This window comes from Schistocerca nitens, chromosome 9 (assembly GCF_023898315.1).
Source record: "Schistocerca nitens isolate TAMUIC-IGC-003100 chromosome 9, iqSchNite1.1, whole genome shotgun sequence".
Classification (NCBI taxonomy): domain Eukaryota; kingdom Metazoa; phylum Arthropoda; class Insecta; order Orthoptera; family Acrididae; genus Schistocerca; species Schistocerca nitens.
This window is the reverse complement of record NC_064622.1, coordinates 87,818,596-87,842,380: the sequence shown is the minus strand read 5'-3', so window position 1 is coordinate 87,842,380 and position 23,785 is coordinate 87,818,596.

Sequence of the window (23,785 nt, the reverse complement as noted above, 5' to 3'; positions counted from 1 at the left end):
CATCGGCTACCTGCAAGAAGGGAGCGTCAGCGCGCTACCTGACGTGAAGGGCGCGAGAGCATCCGGTCCTATAAGCTGACAGTCACCGGGCCGTATACCTGAGGGATTACGCGGGATCCTCGCCAGGCCACAAGCGAAAGTGAGGCTGGCCATTGACACTGACACGCGACCCACACGCGACAGCCTGCTAGCTTTGCAGACGCGGCAGCCGTTTGGAGGGATTCCCTGCGGCAGACCAAGTTGTCGTGAGTACACGAAGAAGATCACATATCGTGTCAGAACTTGCGCCCCATGTGCCTCAGGACAGAAAGGGACGCTATATACTCACCTGTTTGGGTTTTTACAACTCACTAGCATTGGCCGATCTGCATACACAAAGCAGTATCGTGCCACACTAACAAATGTATGGTCTCATTTCTAACTTCTCCTCTCTATTAGAGAGCAGTTTTAGAAATCGTCACTCCTGGTTCGATCCTGTATGGATGACCTCACACACTTGTGGAGTCACTCCACATGCCATTATCCCTCGTCGAACTGCAATATTGGGTAACATAAAGTACTGTCCAGCGAGAGAAGAGGCCTAGACTAGTGATGTATCCCAACAAGTAGACCTCAGAGACAATTAATCGACGTGAGGAGAGCCTATCACTGTGTCTTCCTACCATACTGCCGTCATCATATGCGTGGGTCTTGGTCCAATCTCAACAGAGTACTGCAGATGCTCCAGCATACCCTATTGCCGTTGCAACAACGTAGCAACAACACCCGACATTTAGCCCTATGTGATGTCAGTAATGTGTAATTTGTGAAGTGCTTCGAATATTTCTAATAATGTGATTTAGTGCCTCATTCTCAGCACAGTCGTGAACATTGTGCAATGTGCACGCACAACTTGATGCCCCATGAACCTTGTTTTTTTTTCTTTCTTTTCTTTATTAAATTTCTTTCTCTAGTGTTGTTTTTGTAATGTATGTTATGCCTTGTATGTGTTGTGTTTTACACTGTAATTCTTATTACAAATTACTGTATTGTTCTCCACACCATGTGTTTTTTTTGTATTTTGTATTTATTGTTGTGTGTATGCAAACAGTGTGCCTGAAGTCCCCATAAACTGAAGCAGATACCACCACTGTCATTGTGAATGGACCATCAGTTCAGGGAACATTTTGTAAAGGTTATTCTTGCTGCAGGGAGACAGAATTATTCGGAGGTTGTAATTAGATTCTGAAAGCTCACAAAGAGATTGTTAACTTAAATAGTATCATGTGTGAGTGAGGTCAGGTTAGTTTCATGATTCAAATTGTTGTAAAATCTTGGGCATTTAATTGCGGAGCACTCCAACTCTGATTGTAAAGAATGAACTGCTCCATATTTGGCTCACATGCCCGGGCCATATTTAGAGCGTGAATGTCTGTGTGAATCGGTGTTTGGAAGGGGCTCCCTGGGTATGGATGTGTGATGTGTGTTAGTGTTCCATATTAAGAAGGTGAAGTTGGCTACATCATAAATAATCCTCCCTCTATGAGCTGCATTTTTCGGTTGCAGTGATTCTTTTATAGAGTGCGGCATGTGGAGCCAGTTTGTAAGATTGTTCTTGGGCGATTGACTCACTACCTTGCTCCTAAGTGAGCCAACCGCTCACCAATTACAATCTAAAATGGCGTAGGGGCAATGAGAGGTGGCAAGATTCAAGAAGAATTTAGTGTCAAATACACTGATAGTCCCGGCACCTCGCAAAATATAACATCTTTCATAAATTGTGATTTGACAATAGACAATAGAAATATACACGTCTTAAAACAGAGGTTTTCGATTTTTTCACATGCTGTTTGAGATTGGAATAATGGAGAATTATTGTGAAGGTGGTTCGATGAATTTTCTGCCGGGCACTAAAATGTGATCTGCAGAGGATCCAAGTAGATGTACATGTAGATGCAGGTGGTGGATTTGTAAACGGCTTTTCATGTGTATGCAATAAAATGCATGAGGCATGAACGTAAAAAGTGAAATTATTGGATTGAATATTCCTAAATTCCCCAGTGCCTGCCTAAATTCCGGAACAAGAGAAGCCTTACCAGTGTTTTCCAAAGAAGAACCCTTACAAATGACGTGCAGTCAGGGAGTATTCAGCACCCGAGGCGCATGGCTGCCGAGTCTCGCAAGTAGAAGGCAAGAGGTTAACAAATAGCAGAAAGGAAGGGGGATGGGGTGTCCTTACGAAGAAACGGTATAAACTGTGACTGCTGTTCACCTCAGATGCAAATCCTAGATGAGTCGGAGCAAGTTGAAAACCGTAAAATGTGCCATCAGTTTTGCACCACAGCAGATGTACCGTGCACATAAGCGCTAGGAAGTACCCATAGTGACCGTACCATACACATAAGCACCAGCAATTAGTGATGGGTCCTGCAGACCAGTTGTAATACTAGACTACCCTGTAAGATGGCAAGAACTATGCCCCTTACATGAAGTCATTAAAGATCACCTAACTCACGTTGAGCGAACAGTAGGGCTGAACAAAAATGACTGACAAGGCACAATGCATCTTGTAGAGGCTATAGTATGGACGTATTGGAATAAGTAATGTCGGGTGATGGTTTTAAAGTAATTTACACGACATGAAAACTTTGTGGAAATGCGTCGATTTACTGGAGGCTAGTTTACCCCAGGGAAGTACTGAGAATTGACCGTGGCCGCCGGGGGAGCGGCTAAGGGAAGCGACAATAGGCCACTTAGGGCGGCTCAAGCTCACGTTGAGCGAACAGTAGGGCTGAACAAAAATGACTGACAAGGCACAATGCATTTGTAGAGGCTATAGTATGGACGTATTGGAATAAGTAATGTCGAGTGATGGTTTTAAAGTAATTTACACGACATGAAAACTTTGTGGAAATGCGTCGATTTACTGGAGGCTAGTTTACCCCAGGGAAGTACTGAGAATTGACCGTGGCCGCCGGGGGAGCGGCTAAGGGAAGCGACAATAGGCAGCTTAGGGCGGCTCAAGCTCTGAGAAAGTGGTAACACGGCGTGGCCTCCACCTGCCTTAAGATGAGTGACAGTGAGTGGGTGGTTGACCCCATGCCGGTGTACCGGGAAGCAGACGGAAAACTTGTACGCCTGTTGATAAATGTCTGTCGTCCCGTTTTCTGTGAAACATGCGAGAAAGCCGCGCAAAGCTACGGTGGAGCGGTCAACAGAGGTCAAAATATGCATGTTCGTGACTGTAGCAACTTCACGCTGAATTCACGGTCCACAGAGTCTGAAGCAAATCAGGTGAAGAGCGACAGAATGAAATACGCCAGCCTCCGATGGGAACGTAGGACCAAGGAATTAGAAGTACTCTCCTGGCAGTCTGAATTCCGGAAAACTTGGTGTTGTGGAGATGCTAACCTTGATGGGTGGACTGGGAGGAGCTAAGTAACATAAGTTGAGAGGAAGGGAAATTTTGTGGGAATCTGTTCACTTCCCAGAGCAGGCATTGGTCGGCGCTGGGAAGCAACGCATAATTAACGTGACTTGCGCTGCAATTGACATAAGGGATTTTGCTGGAGGGGAAACCGAGGTGAAGAGCAGACTGTGAGGAGTCTCCGTAGAGGTCTTACGTTCCCAGCTTGCCTAGAGTGTGGGCGTGGCGTTCTTTACTCAGCTTACCTGAGAAAGAGTGAACATCTCTGCAGTTTAGGACTTAGCAAATGGAATGATTGAGCTTGGAGATAGAAAGTTTTGGTTGAGCCATGTACTGAGCAAGATAGCTAGGAGTGAATAGACGAGTGCAGCCTTACAGCACCACGAGGTCGGCCGACGTCCTCACAACGACGCTGCTCCGCCACGCTGTATTCGGGGATATTGCGCCTGCTCCAGCCACTGATTAACTTGTTGGATCACGTTGAAAAAGTTTCCACGAGGGTTTCATGGGTCGTGTATTGTAGAATTCTCCTCGCACTTCACATTACGCCAGGGTCAGTCGATAGGAATTACTTTTAAGTTATCGCGCTTTACTCCACGCAAACGCAATTTATTACCACTGCCTGATAGGAGAATCTTGTAATCTGATGATTGAAGGTTGGGAGTTAAAATAAATTTGTGCTTATCGACTGCATCTGTTTTCAATCAAGTAGATTAAATCCCAAGTCACTTTCTTAATTAATTTTATGTTCAACATTTGCATCTGGTGTTCAATAGCTGAGTATAACTTCAATGTGCACCCCTTTTTAATTAAAAGTGATCAATTCTGAATAAATTAATGTCAACACTGCCACTGCAGTTGAATCAGGAGTCACAGGACCATATTACTTTTTTGCGTTATCCGATATTACGGCAGTTTTGCGCTCTCTGTTTATCTGTTAGTCAATTAGTTGGGGTGAACACACGCCAAAACCAGCAAAGTGACGGGTGGGGTGTTACAACCCAGTCGATATTTTCTTCGTTCAATACGTTATTCAGTTGAATGGAACATCCTAACTGAACTACGCGTCCACGTCAGCTATATGAATGTTTCCACTCGCTCTCCCTCTTTGACTGTTGGGTTGGATTGTTTGGGGCAGGAGACCAAACAGCGAGGTCATCGGTATCGTCAGATTAGGGAAGGATGGGGAAGGAAGTCGGTCGTGTCCTTTCAAAGGAACCATCCGGGCATTTGCCTGGAGCGATTTAGGGAGATCAAGGACAACCTAAATCAGGACGGCCGGACACGGGATTGAACCGACGTCCTCCCGAATGCGAGTCCAGTGTGCCAACCACTGCACCACCTCACTGGGTGCTTTGACTGTTCCCACTTATGACACAACCGACTAGCATAAGCCTCTGACAGTTACGTCAGTTATATGAGTGTTTTCACTCAGTCTCTAGCTTTCAATCATTTTTCAGTCTTTGGGTTATGCATGAACTGTGACGTTGCATTAAGTAGTATATTTCTAGCAATGAAATACTTTAAAAATATTTGATTTATTTACATAAATATGAATTTTCGTGCTACTGGCATTAAATTAGGATGGTTTTAAATGGTCACAAATTGATGTTACATTACCAATTTATGTGTAAGTAAATGAACAGTTACTTTAGAGACGATAAAGTTTTTGGCAAGATCGCCAATAATAACTTTTATTCTAGATCACCAGTTTCGGTAACCAATGTTACTGTCTTCAGATCTCGACAGACAGGTTATTGCACTTGCCTTAAAACCCGCGATTAGATCTGTAGACAAAAATAAAGTTCAGGATTCTGCGATGTGAATGTAAAAATGAGTCGTTCCTCATCATTCGATTTATTGTGCAAAATGATACATGAAACATGAAAATAACTAATTCACTATTAGTAAATCCGCTGTTCGCACACATTAACAACAAACTGAACAGAACGCTACTTATTGGCACTCAATAAACAGCAAATGTCAGAACGGCAGTAACACTGACGACGTGCGATAACAGAGTGCAGTCAGCAGTAATGATTTACCATTACCGAAACAAGGGAAGGTTTCCTTTAAGATCCGAATGAATCCGACGGAGCAGACTGTTAGTTGCTCGCAAAGACTGGTTTCACTCAAAAGAAAGAATGAAGAGCCCAACCGTAAAGTAATACCACAACTAGTTGAATCGATTGTTTTCATTCAGTTGTTCAGTAGACCTGCTTGATTCGAAAGAATGAATTAATAATTAGCCCTGCGAATCCTAAGAACATGAAAAAATATATGATCTCATCAATATGCTATATATCATATTGATAAGATCATTGACAGTCAACCAAAGTATGTATGAGTGGGTTCAGAATGAAACCACTGGGGCAATACGTACTTTTGATATAAATTTATTAAATGTAAGGCCTACTTTCGGTAGTTGTTCAACACTACAATTTCTTTTAGGCATTATGAGTTGTTGGAAGTTTCGAAATATGGGACTGTGTCTAGGAAAAATGCGAAGTTGCTTTCAAATACATCAGATGAGATGATTGGTGGTAATAAACTGTGTGTCACAATGATTCCAAGCCGAAACCACCTCCTTAAAACAATTGCTTTTTTTACTTTTTTCCCGTTACTTCTTTAATTCCTTGCTTACTACGATAATAAAGATCAATTTTGTAAAAAATTTTAAAATTATTTTCCAAAGTAAAACCACCACCTCAAAACAATGCTGATTGTTTACTTTTTGACAGTTTCTTCTTGTATTCGTTGCTTATTATGATAAAAGATAATTTTTTAGAATTTTTGAAATAGATTTTTTCTCATGTTGTTAGGACTTAGAGGGCTGATTATTAATTCATTCTTTCGTCAAACCGGTCTGTTGAACAACCGAATGAAAACAACCGATTGAACAATATACTGTATATTACTTTGAACACAGTATGTGACTGCTACAATACACTATCACTATACCACCAGATGTCTCTGTTTTGCGGTGTCATGGGTGGTTTCATACGCAAGTGACTGGTACTTCAAAACAAATTAATAAAATGGTGATTTGAGGCAAAAGCCACTGGTGACCAAAGGGTTCTGATACGTAAAATTTCAGCAGAAGGAGTCGACCGTTTTTCAGCAATGGACTGAATCGAGTGTTTTCGTTCGGTTGTTTCCCTCACTGCTAGGGTAGTGTGGTAACTGGCAATATTTGTCTGAACTGCACGGCACATGATATACAGCAGTCGGAGAGCAACACGTAGTCCATAAGCTCGCAGTGTGAAGAAGGGGAATGCCCGTACCCGACGACAAGGGCACGTTTCTCTCGGGAAGTTATGTTGTACAACAGCCACGACGGAGTCCTCCGCGTGACAAGAAATGCCCCGGTGCCTCGGTGCATCTCTCTCCCTCTCTCCGTCTCTCTCACTGCAGTTCCCAGGCGCGCCGCTTGCCGCGACATGTTTACGACGTCTGGCGCAATAACGAGGTGTTACGGACCAGTGTGTGGGGGAGGGTGATTTAGTCGGCACTCTGGCGGCGGCCCCCTGCGGCTACGTCTGGCGTCGCCGCAGGGTGGCGGAATGACACACACACACACACACACACGAGAGTCTGGAGCGAAGAGGCGACGAGATTAAAATGAAGTGCGGCAGGTAAAAGTTTTCTGTAACATCCACGGCGCCCTACCGCGCACGAAACAAAAATTCGGAAGAGCCCAGAGAGAGAGTGGGAGGGAGGGAGGGAGAGTGGGGGAGGGTTTTTTTGTGATCAGGGCAGGCAGCGCGGTCGCTGCTGGTGACAGGTCGTTAGCAACTTGTTAATTAAAACAGGGGGAGCGGCCGTCGGGCTGCTTCGGTACCGAAGGCCAGCGCTGCCGTGGTCACTTCCCGGACCGGCCGTTAACTCTCCTATCACCAGCCGCAGACATCTCATTTATTTGTTTCGCTTACACAGGCAGAGGCGAGCAGACGAATCTTCCAATAAAAAGGCATTTCATTGGCGTATCATCAGTACCAAGTGACAGTTGTAGATTTATTAAAATCGGACGCACCATATCAGTGTACAAGAGTAATATTTTCTTTTTTTACAATTTGTTATGACACGACAGTAGAAAATGTTAATAAATTTAATTACATGTTGTGCATTCCTAACGTATCGAGTACACACCGACCAGTTTAGCGCCGCGAAATGGCATCGAGAAGGCGCCGTCCCACGCGCCAGTGGAAACAGCGGGTATCGCCAGACATGCAGGAAGAAAGCGTTCAAGCACCCCCTGTCAACGCTTACTTAACCAGCCGTCCATCGCTGGTCGGCCCCAGTTCGGACGTAGATTTAGCATCAGTAACGAGCAGTGTGCGATTTGCAGGGGGGGGGGATTCCCCCCCCCCTCTGCATCAGACCATCCCCTCCTCTGGTTTTAGTTTATGCATCCCAACCTGGGATGTTTATTTCCCACGCACTGGAGTAAAAGTTTACATATAATTTAAACTTGTGGAGCCAAACACTGAAAGTTTTTAATACAGTCTTACTATTAATACTATTAATATGTTTGCTTACTAATTTTGAAAAAGTGTTATGTAGTAGGTAAGCATTTCAAAACATTTAGAACCAAACGACAAGACGACGCACGCCACATTTCCTTAGCATGCCACAATGTTGCAACACGTCGCTCCAGCGTAAACGAGGCCTTAGTTAGAGCCAGGTCTGAATTGCATGGTGGATGTGATGTGTTGCGTACCAAACTAAAACCTGCAATCAGATCCAAACCTCGTGGAAAACTGTGAAGTGTTATCCTGCAGCAAGATAACGCTCGCTCACATTCTGCCAAACGGACAGCCGACGCAATAAAGGAGTTGAGATTCGAAGTGCTGTAACATCCACCATACAGTCCAGACCTGGCTCCAAGCGATTTCAAATGTTTGGAACCTTAACGGAAGCACTACAGGGAAGAAGATTTGAAAGTGATGAAGACGTCATTGCTGCGGTGCAAAATTGGTTGCAGATGCAACCGATAAACGTATTTTCTGATGAAATAAAAAAACTCGTAAAACGTCGGGAAAACTGCATTGAAGTCCAGGGAGGTTACGTAGAAAAATAACGCATGTTTCAGTTTTCTATCATCAGAATAAGTACAGCTTTTCACAAATGTGCCTTTACTTTTTGAATTCCCCTCGTATACCTGAATGTAGATGATTTTGTAAATAAGCTTTACCTATAATGTACATTTAAAGATATAACGATGGCTTTTCTGATAGTGCTTACACGTGAATAGTGAGTTTCAGCATTAACATCTATTTATAAATAACTGTTTAACCATGGGTAACGTCATGGACCAAGCTAGTAACATGTATAGTTATACTAACCCCCTAAGACATCCCCCCCACTGGTAAAAGCACAAATCGAACACTGGTAACGAGTAATAAGATAAAGATACTTAGCCTGCGTTCTGAGAATAGTAACAGTGTGTAAAAGTAAATGTACGTAGGAGGCACAAGAAGCACAACAAGCCACCTCATAGCGAGGGCTTAACTCACGCTTCTTTCAAAAGTGGTTCAAATGGCTGTGAGCGCTATGGGACTTAACATCTGAGGTCATCAGACCCCTAGAACTTAGAACTACTTCAACCTAACTAACCTAAGGACATCACACACATCCATCCCCGAGGCAGGATTGGAACCTGCGACCGTAGCAGCCGCGTGGTTCCGGACTGAAGCGCCTAGAACCGCTCGGCCACCACGGGGTTGGTTGTTTGTGGGGGAAGAGACGAAACAGCGAGGTCATCGGTCTCATCGGATTAGGGAAGGACGGGGAAGGAAGTCGGCCGTGCCCTTTCAAGGGAACCATCCCGCCATTTCCCTGGAGCGATTTAGGGAAATCACGGAAAAGCCGAAATCAGGATGGCCGGACGCGGGATTGAACCGTTGTCCTACCGAATGCGAATCCAGTGTGCTAGCCACTGCGACACCTCGCTCGGCCACCGAGGCCGGCGTGCTTCTTTCATTTTTAGAAACAAAGTATTATACTAATCTGCCGTCGTAACTTCTTCCTCATTTGAGCCGGCGAGGGGTGGCCGTGCGGTTCTAGGCGCTACAGTCTGGAACCGCGTGACCGCTACGGTCGCAGGTTCGAATCCTGCCTCTGGCATGGATGTGTGTGATGTCCTTAGGTTAGTTAGGTTTAAGTAGTTCTAAGTTCTAGAGGACTGATGACCTCAGAAGTTAAGTCCCATCGCGCTCAGAGCCATTTGAACCAACCTCGTTTGAGTCGTTCCTGACTCCCACGGTAGCCGACACAGCATGTCCGATCAGAAAATGTTAATAATTCTATGCAAGGTGGCCCGTGTGGGTGGCAGGGAAAATTAGACAGGATTTTGAGGGGGGGGGGGGGCAGACTAAGCGTCTCAAAGTGGCTGGACAGTGTCCGCTACTTTGAGGCTCGTCAAAGACACCTGCAAGCAGTACATTTGACACCTCGCCAGCTTCGCCGAGGGTCGATTTTTGATAGCATCAAACATTCTGCTAAGTGGTTTGATCTGACACGTCAATAAACTTAAGTGTTAGTAATAAACGAACTGACTAAAACCGAGCGACGTGGCGAAGTGGCTAGCACACTGGACTCGCATTCGGGAGGACGACGGTTCAATCCCGCGTCCGGCCATCCTGATTTAGATTTTCCTTGATTTCCCTAAATCGCTCCAGGCAAATGCCGGGATGGTTGCTTTCAAAGGGCACGGCCGACTTCCTTCCCCGTCCTTCCCTAATCCGTCGAGACCGATGACCTCGCTGTCTGGTCTCCTTCCCAAACAACCAACCAACCAACTGACAGAATGTAATAATTTGTTACTTCAGCAGATCAGAAGTGCAAGTTCCATGAAATTTACCAACCTGGCTTGACCAAGGAGACTTCCTCCCTCTCTCCTTTGACAAACAAGTAAAATAAACCCATATTGTCGTTAACGTAGAGACTGGGCGACATAAATAACACTGAAGCCATAAAAGTAAGACAGGTGTACGGGACCTGAGAGTTGCGAACCGGTTTTCAGCTACCATTGAACAGATAGTAAACACAATATCAGAGAGTATGTTACTTCAAAAGTGACATTTAAAGATTATTCTTCTGTACTAAAAACATGAAACTGCACTGGTCAAATCTGACATGGCTGCAAAACAATGTAAGCTTCCTACCACCCCTTATTGACGAATAGTAATTGTTGTGGTTTGGGTAAGTGATTGGCCCTATTGAGGGGTGGGTCGAACACTGCTACGTTTTCATTCTGTTAGTAGCACCCGCTGTTTAAGCGGCAGGTTTTAACAGGCAAAAACCGATCACACATAAGTATAGCCAGACAATAATGCAAACAAACATGTGGTAAACCATTTTAAATGTAACTGAGGAAATAGATGGAACAGTAACTTGAATCAGGTAGTCAACATAATGAAGAAGCAGATATAAGCTAAGTACTGTATTATCAGTGCACCTAAAACAAAAAGACGATGTCTTACAAATGATTATCAAAAGCGTGTATGTGCTGCCTCGAGTTAAATACTGAAAACTGCAGCGAGCGCAATTAGGACTGTGGCAAACAGAGTAAATTCAGCTCACTCTGTGGCAATATTTAAGCCCAGAGTCCAGATGCCGTCGCAGTAGTCCAGAGAAAGTTCCTCGTGCACGTTACATTAGTGTTCGTAAAAGTTAGATGAAAAAAAGGCTTTCGGGACGTGCCCATACTGAAATGTCAATAGTGGAAACATTTTACGACAGTATGTTACTACAGCACAGAAGATTCACTAGGGCTTGAACGTATCCTGGTACGATATACACAGACTTGTCATGTGGCGCCCTGCAGCGACTTTCGTTTCAGTTGTGATCATACGAAGGTAAGGAAAACACGCTCCTAAAAGCTCAACACGAAACCTACTATCAGTAGCGCCAAGCTAACGTTACTCAGTCGCGAGAAGATGCAATACACGAAGGCAGAGAGAAGACGACTAAGTCCACGCAGCTGTTCAGATTCTATCAGCGATAACTTTTTCCTGTGTGGAATCGGTGCAGCTTTTCTGCCATTCAGAAAATAAGTTCAGCTCGCGGCCAAACGCTAGCCAGACTCCCAATGTCCGAGTCGCTCCAACGACTGCCGACCGACGAAACACCACAAGGTGCTGCAGTGCCACCTACTTCAAACTTCTGAAACCAGATCACACTAGTCGTATTCACGACATGTTGCAGAACAGTCGTTAAAATGACCGTCATCTACAATTACATAGATTCCAAAAATGGCTCTGAGCACTATGGGACTCAACTGCTGAGGTCATTAGTCCCCTATAACTTAGAACTACTTAAACCTAACTAACCTAAGGACATCACACACATCCATGCACGAGGCAGGATTCGAACCTGCGATCGTAGCGGTCGCGCGGTTCCGGACTGTAGCGCCTAGAACCGCTTGGCACATAGATTCCATCCTAATAAAACACAGAAATGACCATCTTCTCTTGCTTATCACTTTCCCACCTTCTAATTCATCCTAACGTGAATATTACAGGAGTTAAACACTAAAACATCAAGTGTCGTTATGAAATACATTAAAATAAATAAAACAAAAATATATTCAAACATGTATGTGACTGTAACACATTAAAAAGGTGCACAAAGTTCTACTCTGTAGCGTAAAGCAGTCCGTTCGTAGGTAGCACACAGCAGATTTGGATTATGGCCATTTTACATAATGGCTCGCTTCAGTCAACTTAAATAACACATAATTTGGCACAAAAATGCCATTTAGGACTATCCCAAATCAGATTTAGGAATAGGTTTTAAACTATAATATGTAAGTAGCCTGTTTAGGTTTTTATGTTGGTAACGCCACGTAGCGCTCTGTATGAAAATCACTGGCTGTGCTGTGTGCAGTCTGTGGCTAGTTGGCATTGTTGGAATATTCGCTATTGTAGTGTTGGGCAGTTGGATGTGAACAGCGCGTAGCGTTGCGCAGTTGGAGGTGAGCCGCCAGCAGTGGTGGATGTGCGGAGAGAGATGGCGGAGTTTTGAGAGCGTATGCTCTGGACGTGTGTCCATCAGAGACAGTAAATTTGTAAGACTGGATGTCATGAACTGATATATATATTATGACTTTCGAACACTATTAAGGTAAATACATTGTTTGTTCTCTATCAAAATCTTTCATTTGCTAACTATGCCTAGCAGTAGTTAATACATTCAGTAGTTAGAATCTTTTATTTAGCTGGCAGTAGTGGCGCTCGCTGTATTGCAGTAGTTCGAGTAACGAAGATTTTTGTGAGGTAAGTGATTCATGAAAGGTATAGGTTATTGTTAGTCAGGGCCATTCTTTTGTACGGATTATTGAATGTCAGATTGCGTTGCGCTAAAGAAGTATTGTGTGTCAGTTTAGTGATGATCAGAATAAGTAAAGAGAGAACTGTATTAGTATGTTCAGATTTGCTCAACTGTTTGAAAATCAAATAACCCAAGAGGTTTATCAGCACAGTAATTCATAAATTTTCTAAGGGGAGGTTTCCAAGAGAACATTTTTGAAAGATAAGACGCTTTCGCTGTAGGTCCTTCCTTTATAATCACGACAGGTTTCTCTGCGCTTTAGCTGCATCATCTAGTGATGTCTGTAAAAACTGACAGCCAAAGGCTCATGTAAACCAATAAAACACAACTAAAACGAAAAGTGTATATGGGATGAACATATTCACTAAATTAAATCATATTCCGATCGAGAAAGGAGAATGGGATGATGGAGCGCTCATCGTCAATAATTTTTCGCTAATTATAAGACGTCAAAAATAAGATAGGGTCATGTACTGCATCTACTATAGCCATTATGAAACATAGGAATCATATTCGCAACCTCCAACATGCGAGCATGTCCAAAGGAATGTCACATTGTACTTCTTCCTAAGACAGACACTGTAATATCGTATTTATCCGCCAATATCAGGCTTGCAGCTTTCAATTAAATGTGTCCCCTGAACGGGAACTAGCAATAAGTGTGCGAGTGCGGTCAGTGACACATGGACAACGCCATATGGAAGTCTGAGTCTGACCGTGCAGTGCGCGTGGATATCCGAAATTAAGTCGACCGTTCGTGACAAGCGGGAAATCCTAGTTCGTGTCTCGTCCAGCACAAATTTAAAATGTTGTCATTCCATGCTACAGTTGGAAGCTGCCTGTATTCGCAGCTTGAAATAAATTTTCTGAATTTTATAACGGCTGCAGTCGCCGCAGTGCCAGTTCCTCCCATACTTGTCCGAACGGACATTGCGTAATTGATCCCGTTAGTAGCTAAGGAACAAGCAGTGAGGACAGTATCAGGTTGACTAACTTCGCTGAAATAAGAAGAATCACCATTAGATGCACGTACGTTCCACGCAAAGTAGTACATAAAGCTAGCTGGATATCCCCAGACGGAAGTGCGGTGCACCAGATCAACCATATTCTAATAGACCGAGGACGGCATGGAAGTGTTGATCTTATACGAACCTTCCGCGGTGTTGATACGAAATCAGATCATATTTTTGTGGTAGTCATATTACGTCTGAAACTGTCTTCCAAGTGTTGAAGTAATGCTGAATGGATGGTCCACTTTGACAAGGATAATTGGAAGGTGTTGAGGCTACAAAGAGATATCAAGGTATAAATGCAGAACACCTCACAACAGTGAACAGTCCTAACAGAATGGAAGGTGCGTGGTTGGCATTACTGCCTGCAGTGCTACTGAGTACAAATAAATAGCTTGTTCGCAATCCAAAACGCAAGAGTAAGCTTTGGTTCGATCAAATATATCGGGAATCTATAGACACCGGACCCACTAAGAGGCTAAAATGCAAGAATTACTTTCGGAAGATGCAAAGATAGCTTATTACGAGGTGAGGCGTAACATTGTTTGGTAGACCTCGCACTTTTAGGTTCCAAAAATCTCCCATTAGGCACCTAAAATAATTTCTGCCACTTCCAAAAACAGGTTATTAAAAGAAATAGGAGACCAAAATCTTTTTATTATCTATAAAGATAAACAGATTGACAAAAATCCACACTACATTATTATCCATGTCCATAATTACAATCACTGTAAATAAGTATCACTTTCCCCAGATTTTCCGTTGAGGAACTGCATCTCTTGTATGTTAATAGCATCTCATACACCGAAAATGAGCGTTCCATGTCAACAGATGTCACCGGAACATATTTAAATGACGTTATTAGACGCAATGGGAGAGCATACTCACGTTCTATTGACTTACTTGATAAGAAGTCAGCCTTTCTCACTAACTTTCATACCAATAGAACCTGGGACCAACATTATTTTATTTGTCACGATCTTAGTTGCGTGTAGACTGATTTCCATGACCATTCTAGAACTTTAATAATAGGGACCAAATATGCATAATGAGATTTTATGGATGCAATGTCGTTGGAAATTGATGGGTCCTTTAGAAGATCCTTGGCTGAAGTAATGCTCACTGGCTCCTCCCGTAATTTAAGAATAATGTTCTTAATGTCTTCCAAACGCTCACTATAATATTCCACGGCCTCTAGCAGTGTTCCCCAGCGAGTTAGTTTGGGTTCTGGTGGAAGTGGTACGCTGGGAAGTTCCTCTCGAAATAACTGTATTCTTGTAGGTGCTTTAATAAAAACATTTTTGATGATTGGAACTAGCTTATTTACGTGTGGAAGTTCGAGACGTATCGTCTCAGCTACACGATTTATGGCATGGGCAAGACATGTGATATGGAGCAAGGCTAGGTTAAATTCTTTCAACCATTTACGAGGTGCTTTCAAGTTCTAAGGCCTCCGATTTTTTTTTCTAATTAACTACTCACCCGAAATCGATGAAACTGGCGTTACTTCTCGACGTAATCGCCCTGCACACGTACACATTTTTCACAACGCTAACGCCATGATTCCATGGCAGCGGCGAAGGCTTCTTTAGGAGTCTGTTTTGACCACTGGAAAATCGCTGAGGCAATAGCAGCACGGCTGATGAATGTGCGGCCACGGAGAGTGTCTTTCATTGTTGGAAAAAGCCAAAAGTCACTAGGAGCCAGGTCAGGTGAGTAGGGAGCATGAGGAATCACTTCAAAGTTGTTATCACGAAGAAACTGTTGCGTAACGTTAGCTCGATGTGCGGGTGCGTTGTCTTGGTGCAGTGCAGGAAGGAATTTGTTCTTCAAAACATTATCGTAGGATGCACCTGTTACCGTAGTGCCCTTTGGAACGCAATGGCTAAGGATTACGCCCTCGCTGTTCCAGAACATGGACACCATCATTTTTTCAGCACTGGCGGTTACTGGAAATTTTTTTGGTGGCGGTGAATCTGTGTGCTTCCATTGAGCTGACTGGCGCTTTGTTTCTGGATTGAAAAATGGCATCCACGTCTCATCCATTGTCACAACCGACGAAATGAAAGTCCCATTCATGCTGTCGTTGCGCGTCAACATTGCTTGGCAACATGCCACACGGGCAGCCATGTGGTCGTCCGTCAGCATTCGTGGCACCCAGCTGGATGACACTTTTCGCATTTTCAGGTCGTCATGCAGGATTGTGTGCACAGAACCCACAGAAATGCCATCTCTGGAGGCGATCTGTTCAACAGTCATTCGGAGATCCCCCAAAACAATTCTCTCCACTTTCTCGATCATGTCGTCAGAGCGGCTTGTGAGAGCCCGAGGTTGTTTCGGTTTGTTGTCACATGATGTTTTGCCTTCATTAAACTGTCGCACCCACGAACGCACTTTCGACACATCCATAACTCCATCACCACATGTCTCCTTCAACTGTCGATGAATTTCAATTGGTTTCACACCACGTAAATTCAGAAAACGATTGATTGCACGCTGTTCAAGTAAGGAAAACGTCGTCATTTTAAGTATTTAAAACAGTTCTCATTCTCGCCGCTGGTGGTAAAATTCCATCTGTCTTACGGTGCTGCCATCTCTGGGACGTATTGACAATGAACGCAGCCTTTTTTTAACACAATGCGCATGTTTCTATATCTTTCCAGTCCGGAGAAAAAAAATCGGAGGCCTTAGAACTTGAATGCACCTCGTAATAGCAGCAGTCGTGTATGCGGCTGCATCAGTGTAGATTACAAGTACTATATTTTCATCTACACCGTTGGGGAAAAGTAATTTGAGTGTTTAATTAACAAAGTGAGGAATTCGACATAAACGTTTTGTGGGTATGGTATCACGTCATAATGTAAAAACTACTGTTGCTGGAGAAAAACCAACTGTAAGAAAGCAGCATACTCATGCCTTATAAAATTCACATCAGTCTTTCCATTGTGTGCCAGCCTAGTCCGCTTTAACTAGCTCTGACGTCATAAATGTTGCGCAATACTTTAAAATGAAGTAAATAACCTGAAACGTTTCTAGCATGTCAGGAGTAATACTAAATCAATATGTGTTGAATATCAGTTCAATAACTTTAACCATTTTCGAAATTTGGACTTTTTCTGTAAAAATCATTGGCGCAACAGAAAAGAGCTAGAAACTTAAAAATTTATATTTAGATTCCTTTTGCATAATAATTTAGTAGAAGCAGTATTCTGGATCTCACAAATTAAAATTTTAGTTGAAATTCATGATTTTCTGGTATTTATCTTAAAAGTTAAGGAAGCAAGATAGATTAAGTAGGCGAATAAATATAGCTAGGATGTTTAAATTTAAGTATAAGGGAGATCCTCTATAATTATAAAGATGTGAGAAGTTCCAACTGAATAACTATAAAACTATAGCGATAGCGTATCTCCAAAGAGCAAGTTCAGAGCTCGTCTACTGCGTGTAGTGTAATTAAATTAATTATCTAGCCCAAAATATTTGACTTAGCCACGTCAGACTTTTATTATGATTACTTACCTGTGTGCTGATTGCACATTTAAATTGAGAGCTTCATCGGCCATCAGCAAAGGAAGCAATGATTTATTCCATAACTTAAAGTGGTTCAAAAATGGTTCTAATGGCTCTGAGCACTAAGCGACTTAACTTCTGAGGTCATCAGTCGCCTAAAACTTAGAACGAATTAAACCTAACTAACCTAAGGACATCACACACATCCATGCCCGAGGCAGGATTCGAACCTGTGACCGCAGCGGTCGCTCGGCTCCAGACTGCGGCGCCTAGAACCGCACGGCCATTCCGGCCGGCACTTAAAGTGGTGCATTACTAGCCCAGCGGCTAGTCGGGAGAGCAGATTTCATCAGGTGTTCCCTTACCCGTCCTCACTTTGGCTTTATATGTAAGAAAGCTGCGTGAAAGGAGGAAGGCCTCAGTTCTCTCCAGACGCTGATTAGCGCACCACCTGTGCCGGGAGTCGTGTCGCGTCGGTATCGTTGATATAAACAGCCTCGGATGTGTAATAAGTTACTCGGGATATGCGTAACCATGAAATCGTTTTTGAGTGAAGTGTTAATTTTGGGATGACGTTAATGATCTATCTTTAGTTTGCATATGTCGTATTTTCACGTGCCTCCGCAGGACAGACATTCTACCATCATTAGCGTGGCGTTTGATGAACATTATCATCACATTATGGCGAGCATTCACTTAAACATTTAATTTCAACAGTTATAGTTGCATCAGCGCATTAGACTATGAACTGCTCAGGTAGTTGGATTGCGTGGATGCTTTTTGGTCTGTGACTTTCAGAATATAGTGAATATTTTAGAGAGAATGGTTTTTGATTATGAATCCCAGACAATCTCCTAATTCCTCAGAACTGTAAGCTGTAGGTATAAATGTATTTCTCAGATGAAGTGGGCACTAGGAATTCTAATTACAGGCTTCACGTTTTGCTAATCACTTTCTGGTTGCCAATATTGTAGTTCGAGAGCCAGTGTTGAGAATGGCAAACAACAGTATTAAATAAATAATAGGAACATTAACAATTAATCCACCCGCCGCCCCTCATATGGTGTCAATCAGCCGGGAAAGAAACTGTGTAAAAGTGAAAGTGATTTTTAAATATTCGGATTCTGGAGTGAAATGCGACATGCAACTGAGTAATAGAACAGTGATAGTGTTATGTGTGCATGTGGACGACACAACTGGATTAACAACGCATCTGTATTGACAGAGCTGACACTGAGTCTAACGGCGCTGCCGGCATCGCGAGAAGCCAGTTTCGCCTCACCGCAGTCGTCCGCTGGAGCAACCGAAGCCGCGCCTGCAGTTGCGGGCCACGCAAACACACAGCAGCCCTCGAAGTGCCATCTGCAGTTCAACGCGCCGCGTCGCATCAGTAATCCTGGTACGCCACGCCGGCAACGCCAGACGTCATGCAGAAGGAACTAAGTTAAGTGAAAAGCTGTTAAAATTTTTACTAGCCTGCACTAAAAGACTGTCGGCGATGGAGCCGCCAGAAGAAACTGAGGTTAAACTTAAATCAGAACCTATGTCTGTTGAGGGAACTGTAAATCCAGACAATGGTTCAAGTGTAAATACACATGAAAATTGTAATGTTAAAATGAAATATGAACTATTGTCTCCTGACAGTAGTGTGAGAAGGGGCAATGAATCAATAATAGAGACCCCTGTAGTAAAGCAGAAATCAGAAATTGTTAATTTATTGGATGATAGTTTATCTGATGAGTTAAAAACGAAACAGTCATCAGAGGTGGTACAGTTTAAAAAGGATAAGTTAGATATGACTGATCAATCAGATGTTTCATTTCGTTTTGATGATTCTGGTATTGGAGCTAGTTTTTCGTCACCTGAGTGTGATAAAAAAAACAGCTAGTGAGCAACCCAAAGATACTGCGGCTATTGATTTAAATGTTATATTACAAGCAATAGCTACCAGTAAAGCTAAAATGACAGCTGAATTCAAGTCTGAAATAACTGAGGTCAAAAGCAGTAATGCTGAATTAAAGTATGAGATTGTGGCCAGCCAAACTAATTTTAATAAACGATTGTAGGTAATGGACAATACCTTCAAGGCTGGTTGCAATAAGTTGAAAGAGGATCTGAACAGTTTGAATTATAAAATTGATTACAATCATGAGGATATTAAGAAAAAGGTTGCTCAACAATTTTCTGAAATGTATAAAACAGTAAAATCCGAAGTTGCTGAGGTTCTCAAAGACTTCCAAATGGAAGATGCGAAGCTGGAGCACAAGTTAACAGAAAAGATCGAGGCGGAATCTGAACTGTGCTCAGATAGGTTTAAAGATGTTAATATAAAAGTAAACATATGTCAAGCAGAAGTAGATGCAATCAAAACTGATACTACTCATATTGTGCAAAGAGTAGATAATGTTGAAATGAGAGTAGAAAATATTAGTACTAACATTGCTAACATTGAGAGTAAAGTAGCTTCAGTAACTTCTGGTAATGGTAGTATACAACAAGTTGTAGCTGCAAACGCTGCATTTATCGGATGTCGCCAGATCTTGCGGTTCGATCCAGATAAAAAAAAATCCACCCGCTAGATTTCTGGAACGATTTTGAAGATGTGATTCCACCAACTTGGTCTGAACGAGAGAAACTCTCATTTATTAGAAGCCATTTAGCAGGTGACGCCATGCGTTGGTCAGCTGATGTTACGTTGAAGTGTAAAACATTAGCGAAATTTAAAACAGCTTGCATTAATGAGTATTGGTCTAGTAATAAGCAAGATGAAGTGTTGAGAGAATTTTGGGGTGGAAAACGCATCAATGCAGGCACGGAACCTATTAAGGAGTTTGCTAGGTCATGGGTTTCACGTTTGTCACGTTTGGCGGAAAAGCTGATAAATGAATTGATAATACTAGGTCTTAAAGCCAAACTGCTATGGTATTGGCAAACTAGAATTATATCAGCCCCTAGAGACAATCTGGATCGTTTCATTGAATATTTGGAACGTGTAGAGCGTGTTGCTGCCAATGAGGAGCAAGCATGTAATAACAGAAATGGTAATAACACTAGTAGTAATTTTAAGAACGAGCATAATGGGAATGTAAACATCAGAACAGTAGGTGTTCGCCATCCTAAGAGAGGTAGGAATTGGAGAAATAATTATCAGAACCAACAATGGCATTCAAATGATAGTAATTTTGTTCTGAACTAAATGATGCAGGTAAACAACAGTGCGGAAAGCAATGCTGTGCCAGTTAACTATAATAGAAATAAAGGAAACAGTAGTAGGCCGAGGCAGGAAAACTAGTTCCCGTCTATGAGGACACTGGCGCTTACCAGGCGGTTACTTTTCCTAAGCCAGTAATTACAGTAATTGGTAAGACAGATCAGAGTACTCAGACTGAACATGTGGATGAGGGGTCGGTAGCATCTAAGGATATAACAGAAATATTAGATCACTCACAGTATTTAATAGATACCATGTTAGAGACGCTTTCTAAGTGGGAAGAGAAAGAGAAGGCGTAGCAGTGCAACGGTAGGGAAGAGCTACAAAATACTGAATTGTCAGGTGAAGAAGCAGAAGAAATTCATGCTTATATTTACGATAAGGGTGATGTACTCTTATCTAAAGTGTCTGTGCAGGATGTTGATACTGTACTAATAGATTTAGGACAGGAGGTAAGTGAGAATGTAGAGGATAGCCTGTTGTGGGTCTATGAACACAGTAGCTGTGACCAGTTGTCACTTGAGAAGGAACCCGACGATAATAGTGAAAGTGGTTTAGCTGTAACTAGTGTTATGCCCGGTTTGGAGGCGCAGAATCGCTCAGACTACAATAATTTGTGTCATGTTCAGCAAACTAAATGTAATGAAGTCGTGCGGTGTTTCGATTTAAAATTAATAGACCGACTGGAAAAGGTAGCTGAAAATGTAATTCAGGAAACCCCTACACACTTTGAACTAAATGTAATGAAGACAGATGTCGATCACTTTAGTTGGAGACAAATCCAAAAGGAACTATGGGATGAGTTTGAGGAACCACCTGTACAACCTAGAATAAGCCACCCTATAATAATAGTGAATATATTGGGTATCAATGTACGTTGTCTCTTAGACAGTGGAAGTGAGGTGTGTGCGATATCTCAGTCCTTCTTTGATGAATTACCTAGTAAAGACAAGCTTACCGTAATGAGGGTATCAGGACTAAGAATAATTGGTGCGACTGGCAAGGTGTCAAAAACGGTAAAACAAGAAACTTTGCTGCCCTTTAACATTAATGGTAATTTAATTGATCATCCATGCTTAATTGTAAATAATCTCAGTATTGAGGTTTTAATTGGCATAGATTTCTTGTCAAAATATCAGAGTGTTGTTGACTTTGAAAGAAGCCAGTTAAAAATGGTCTTGCCAATAACCGGAGTAATTACAGTCCCTTTTAGTGATAAACATGTAGTAACTAATGATGAAACTTGGGAGCTGCCTATACGAGTTCTGAAAAATAGGAGATATTGGGACGAAGGTGTTAATCTTAGTAAAAGTAAGCTAAACACAGAAGAAGAAGAAGCAATTATTTTGGACAAGATAGAAGCTAAATTGCAGGAAATCGATAACATTTCAGCTAATCAGAAGGAAGAACTGAGACAGGTTTTGAAAAGGCATCATAAGATATTTTCAAATCGACCTGGCGTGGTCAAAGGTTATGAATGTCAATTAAAGGTGAAACCTGGCCAAGTGTTTTTCAGGAAGCCATACCAAATACATGTAGCTAGGAAGGAGGCGGTTCGAAGGGAGATACAGAGAGTGCTAGATTGGGGTGTGACTGAAAAAGCGGTCAGTGAGTACAATAATCCTCTTGTTGTTGTACCAAAAAGAGACGGGTGTGTCAGATTGGTCTTGGACGCTCGTTGGTTGAATGAAATAGTGGTAAGGGAAAGTGATAGACCGCAGAACATGGACGAGTTATTGTAAAAATTCCGGAGAATAAAATTCTTAACCTCTATGGACATCACGTGTGGATATTGGAATTTGCCACTGGCGGAAAGTTCAAGGAAGTACACAGCTTTCTTGTACGAAGGAGTTTGTTACCAATACCATGTGGTACCTTTCGGATTTAATATCTCTGTTTGTGCCTTCGTACGTGTGATGTGCCATGTTTTAGGACCAGCCTTAATTAATAAAATCACAGTCTACGTAGATGATCTGTTAATAGCAACTCCTAACTGGGAAGAACACATAGTTTTATTAGAGGAAGTGTTATAGGCTATTGAGAGAGGTGGCATGACACTAAAGATTGAAAAGACACAGTGCGTTATAGAGGAAATAAGTTTCTTGGGATATATGATAAGTGGAAAAGGTATTCTGCCTGACCCAGGAAAGCTAGCAGTCATTGAAAAATTTGAGCCTTCCAGAAACAAGAAGCAGTTGAGATCGATGTTCGGTCTTTTCGGCTTCTATAGGCGTTTTGTTAGTGATCAGGCTTTTAATGCGCCCTGTCTCCACCTCCTGCTGAAAAAGAATACCCGTTGGGTACGCACAGCAGAATGCCAACAGGCGTTCGAGGTGCATAAACAATCTTTAATTAGTAGTCCTATTTTACATCATCCTGATTTTGAAAAACCATTCTGTATGTCTGTTGATGCAAGTGGCTATGGTATAGCTGTGGAGATATTCCAAGTAGAAATAGAGAACGAACAAGAAGTGAACAAGACTATAGCTTTCGCAAGTCGATCTTTACAGGCAGCAGAGGGAAATTATGGCATCTCAGAACTGGAAGCATTGGCAATTGTATTTGGTGTACAGAAATTTGAGCAGTATCTATTAAGTCACAAGATAATTGTTTACAGTGACCATAAGGCGTTGACCTTTTTAGAGACCTGTAGGTTGAGGAATGTTCGTTTGGTAAGATGGTCATTATATCTCCAGCAGTTTGACCTTGAGGTTAGATATATTCAAGGGAAAGATAATTTGGTAGCTGATGGGTTATCTAGAAGTGCGGAGCTCTGTGATGACGCGGGAATTACAGCAACAGACCTAAGTGAAGTACGAATGTTTGCGTTGCACGAAGTAAAGGAAGAAAGTGCATTGAAGAGGGTGATTAAGAACTTGAGACGTGAGCATAATGCAGATGACCAGCTGAAATTAGAAAAGAGGTATTTGGGAGATGCGAACTATCATAAGGTTTCGCATAAAGGTACTCTGTTTAGGAGGAAAAAGGGTAGGTGTTTCTGAGTGGAAGCTGTGCTTTCCCTCACAACATGTACACTTACTAATCGACTATGTACACCTGAGGTATGGGCACTATGGTGCAAAGAAGTGCATTGCAAAATTAAAAGAGAAAGTTGTGTTTGACAACATGTACCACCGTGTTGCCAATCGTCTAGCATCTTGTGTAGTGTGCCAGAAAGTCCGTGCTGCTAACACCAGAATACAAGGGGATGTGCATTGAGTACAGCCAATGGAAACCCTAGAATTCCTGGCTTGTGATTTGTTTGGCCCTCTTCCTGCTCCGAGAGGTGGGTGCACCTATGTTTTTGTTGTTGTG